The sequence below is a fragment of the Gossypium hirsutum genome, chromosome D10, assembly GCF_007990345.1.
Source record: "Gossypium hirsutum isolate 1008001.06 chromosome D10, Gossypium_hirsutum_v2.1, whole genome shotgun sequence".
Classification (NCBI taxonomy): Eukaryota; Viridiplantae; Streptophyta; class Magnoliopsida; order Malvales; family Malvaceae; genus Gossypium; species Gossypium hirsutum.
This window is the reverse complement of record NC_053446.1, coordinates 52,712,786-52,717,381: the sequence shown is the minus strand read 5'-3', so window position 1 is coordinate 52,717,381 and position 4,596 is coordinate 52,712,786. Positions and strand designations below refer to the sequence as shown.

Below are 4,596 nucleotides of genomic sequence, written 5' to 3'. Positions count from 1 at the left end.
TCAGATCATACACGAAAAGTAAAGTGTTGAAGATATTAACCCGAAAAAGGAAAATGCTTCTGAGACTATGATACAAAGGGGGAAGGCGAAGATGAGAACATTGCTCGTGGATAGTGCTTCTGATAAGACTGGAGCTGTAGGTGAATATGAGAACAAACGGATACTGGAGACACTAGCAAAGATGGAGAAAAGAAGGGAATGGTTTAGGGATCCAATCACAATAAAACGGGAACAGGACAAGACCTCTGCTCCCCAAGTTGAATTGGTTGTCCAGACTAATGAAACAAAGCGACAGAAGCCTGCTAGAAAGAGGCAGTGGGGTGTAAGTTAGCTTTTCTATAGTTTACTTCATGCCATCTTACTGAAAATGATATGGTCTCCTCAGGTTTCAGGTGAAACAGGATTTTCATTCTCCGTTCTAAAGAGGCAAGTAACGGCCGTCGTGGTACATGCCTTTAAACATCACAATCATCATGTCTCTTCCGTATACAATAAAATTGACTGCAAAAATTACAATGGGTAAATTTTTTTTGTACTTGTTCCAGTTCTTCATCTTGGCAAACTGCATATGATTTTTTTATGCTCATGATGAAAGTATTAATGTTTTCAAGGTTTAAGCTTATTCATTGCTGACAATGCTACATTTATGGCATTTTTATCCAGTCTAAAGGCTTTGGTTAATCATGGTTTAGAAGATTTGATTCATATTCAACTATTGGGTATATATATTTGATTTGATTAAATCTGTTTTACTGGAAATGGCTTCTATTTTGTGTCTATAAGGGAACACATGCCTATGTAAGAAAGCATTGAATAATCAAATAAACAAATTTCAACGTAAACTTCGAGTCTCAAATAACAAAAAACTGCCATTTTTTAGTTATTAAATCCAACTTTATTAAATTTGAGTTCATTTAGAAGATTCCGACTCTATATTATAGAGTTAGACAGACTTGATATAATAAAAAGTATTCTAAATTTCTACACTTCTTGATACCATTTAATTTTGTGCTGACATTGTGTACAAAGCCCAAATTTGCCCCAGCCAAACAAACTAAATTAAACCCAAAAACAGCAAGCCCAATGGCCTAATCACCTACAACATTTCAGCAAAAAAACCTAATCACCAACCCTAGGGCGCCGCATCCCTTGCTGCTCCCATGTGCACCGTACGCTGCTGCCATACCTACTCTCTGACTCCCAGCAAGATGAAAGAACACGCAAAGCAGAGACCAAGCAGTAGAAAATAACATTTTATTGTATCATTTTCGGGGGTAAAAGGGCTTGATCACTGTAATAAAAGGGGATTTTTTCTTTTCTTTTCTTTCGGTTGTAAAAAAGGAAAAAAATGAATACAAAAAAAAACAAAGATTTTTAAAAGGTGAAATCTGATCTTTTCTGTTTTCTTTGTTTTTCCATTTTCTATTTCATTTATTTATTTATGCATTTCCTTTACAAATCGATTTCAAGAGATCTTAAAATAGAAGAAAATAGGTGAGTGAAACCTTACCTGAATCTCGCGCTCGCCGTCGCCCCCACCTGCTCTGTCGAAATCGGAGTTGAAAGGGGGTGTGGCTCGACTGAGAACGGCGGAAGATGGTCTGGTCTTCAGTCGGTTCCAAAGAACCGAAAATGAGGGATGGGGGGCTCCTTTTTTTATTTATTTATTTTTGCACCTATGGGTTTTAAAACTTCATTAAACGGCACCGTTTAAACCCCCCATGACCCGCGCGCGATCCGACCCGCTCCAGGGGGGATCCACGTGTTTTCATGAAATGGGATTTTTGCGCCCAAGGCCCCTCCTCTTTTGAGCTGTAGCGTAATCAGGTCTTTGTGGTTTTTATATTTTGGCCGTGTAATTTTCTGATATTTTCATTTCAGTCCGCGCTGAAAAGCTGCGCATTTGGGGTTGGGAATATTTCCTGATTAGTCCCTCGTGCCTTCAGCGCGTTCTATTTCAGTCCCGGGCCACTCTTTTTTAATTTATTTACGATTTAGACCCCCAAAGTTCAGTTTTCAGTTTAAATTAGTCCCTTTTTTGTATATTGTTGCTATTAAATAATTTTAATAATGTTATCATTATTTTTACTACTATTATTATGTTTAATACTGTTATCACTATTATTTTTTTATTTTATATATTTTGACTACTATTATTATTATTCTTATTTATCTATTTAATATTATTGTTCATTTATTAATGCATGATTATTTATTGTATTTCTTATTTATTATTATCACCATGTATTTATATATATACTTTTGATCCCAAGCATCCTTATATACATGCACATACAAACATGTTTGTCTTTTTATGTTTTATATTTATATATATACATACGTATATTACCACCCATACATATATCTTTTGCATTTTTTTCTTTCTTTATAATTTCGAAGTACATGTATACATATATTTTTAATACACGTTCATGTGAATATTTTATATTTCATATGTTTTACCTATTTTGTAGCTTCAAAATACATTCATATACATACTCGTATATTTTCATACATTTCATAATTTTTATATATACACATGCATTTTTATAATATGTCTATATAAATATACGCACATATATTTTTGTAACTTATTTATATTTGTATGTGTATTTATATATTTTTATATATATTTATATATATTTTAATACATATCTACATATATCTAAATACCCATTTTATTTTCATAAACACTTACGTATATGTACATATTTATATATCTTTTTATATTTTCATATTTTTATTCATTTTATTTATTTATTTATTTATTTACTTGTCATCATTATTTTGAGAGAATGTTTAAATTTTATTTGTTTATTTACTTGTTATTTTATATGTAATCGATTTGTCTTTTTTTTTCTCTTTATTGTGGTTGCTCGTACTATATATGTTCACATCATCGTATTCATTATTGTCATTTTTAACATTACATCGATTTTTTTCTTCAAATTCGTAAGGAAGGAAAATTTTGAAAATAAAAAAATACTCGATATTTAGAATCTTTGAGAAAATCAAGCCCTAACGTATTGGGTTCCGATTTCCTTCGTTGAATCTAAATAATCGAAACCTTTTTTATATAAAACATAATTAAAAGCTCGTTATTGGGAATTCAACACGTAGTGTCCTAATGTATTGGATATGACGCGTTGTTTTCTCGAGGCGAGAATTTTCTTTTGTAAATACAATATTCAAGGTTTTTTTTTTGAGAAAATTGTACCCAACGCGTTGGGTTGCAATTCTTTCACATGATTTAAACAATTGAACACCCTTTTAAATTTTACTATGCAAGTTTTTAGACTAGTTCATTTCTGAAGAGGTAAAATATTGTGCCCTAACGCATTGGGTGTGACATTTTCTCTTTCTGAAATGAGAGAGTATTAATGAGTAACTTGATTTATATAAATTTTCTTTTAAAAAAATAAGGATCGTATTTTAAATCTCTTCAAAATTTTCAATTTTCGACATTAAGACATTAACTAATCAACTAGGTACCAATTTTGGGCGTTATGAGGGTGCTAACCCTTCCTTGTACGTAACCGACTCTCGAACCTGTTTTTCTGAATTTCGTAGGCCAAAATTGTTGTTTTAATGAAATTAAATGATTTATTAAAAACAACCACTTTTCGAGGTGATCCGATTACACCTCATCAAAAAGGATAAGTGGCGATTCTCGTTTTCATTTTTCAAAACCCAAGTCAACCATCAAAAAAATGGTGTCCACAGCTTGGCGACTCCACTGGGGACAAAAAATAAGAAAGTCAAGCCATGTGTTGATTACTTTGTCTTTTTTTCAAAGATTGAAAACTTGACACGATCCTTGTGTTGCATTTCATTCGTCTTTATTTCAATCTTTATCATTTTGTTTATAATTACTGCGTTTAGATGTATATTTCTGCACATTGCATTGCATGACCGTTGGTCACACCCTTTTAAGTGGGAGTGAGAAACTACGCCTTCGTGAGGTTTTCACCTCCGCATAGGATAGTGAATCGCTTCTGGGATACATCCGTACCTATATCTTCGTGAGATTTTCATCTCCGCATGGCCATAGGGAAATGTATTCCCCTGAACCGAACTCAGTCCGTATGAGCCTATAATGGGTGAGGATCGAGGAATCTGCTAGTTCAGGTACCCTTACTTTAGAACCGAACCACATATAATGAGCTTTAAGAGTCTACCCTAGGTAGAACCACATCGAATGCCTAGAGGTCACCCGAAAGCTTGGTTCAAAGCTACGGTCATTTTGTTGTATATCTGTCCGTTTTTGTTACGATTATCATTACTTCGGTTTGTAATTGCTCTCTTGGTTTAATTTTGATATATTTCTGCATATTGCATTACATAATCGCTCGATTATTCCTTTTTAAGTGGGAGTGAGAAACTAGTCCTCCGTGAGGTTTTCACCTCCGTACAGGATAGTGGATCGCTTTCGGGATACATCTGTACCTATGTCTTCGTGAGATTTTCATCTCCGTGCAGCCATAGGGAAATGTATTCCCCTGATCTGAACTCAGTCTGTATGAGCCTATAATGGGTGAGGATTGAGGAATCTGTTGGTTCGGGTACCTTTGCTTTGGAACCAAACTACATGTAGAA

General features: G+C 33.7%; 1 long non-coding RNA gene across 1 annotated transcript; it reads right to left on the bottom strand.

Moving 5' to 3' along the window:
• Nucleotides 1-969: 969 nt before the first annotated feature.
• On the bottom strand, nt 970-1,644 carry LOC107916108 (uncharacterized). The gene is made up of 2 exons (XR_001689386.2): nt 1,511-1,644; nt 970-1,193 (listed from the first exon to the last, which is right to left on the bottom strand). It is a non-coding gene; the product is annotated as an uncharacterized lncRNA (long non-coding RNA).
• Nucleotides 1,645-4,596: the final 2,952 nt, after the last annotated feature.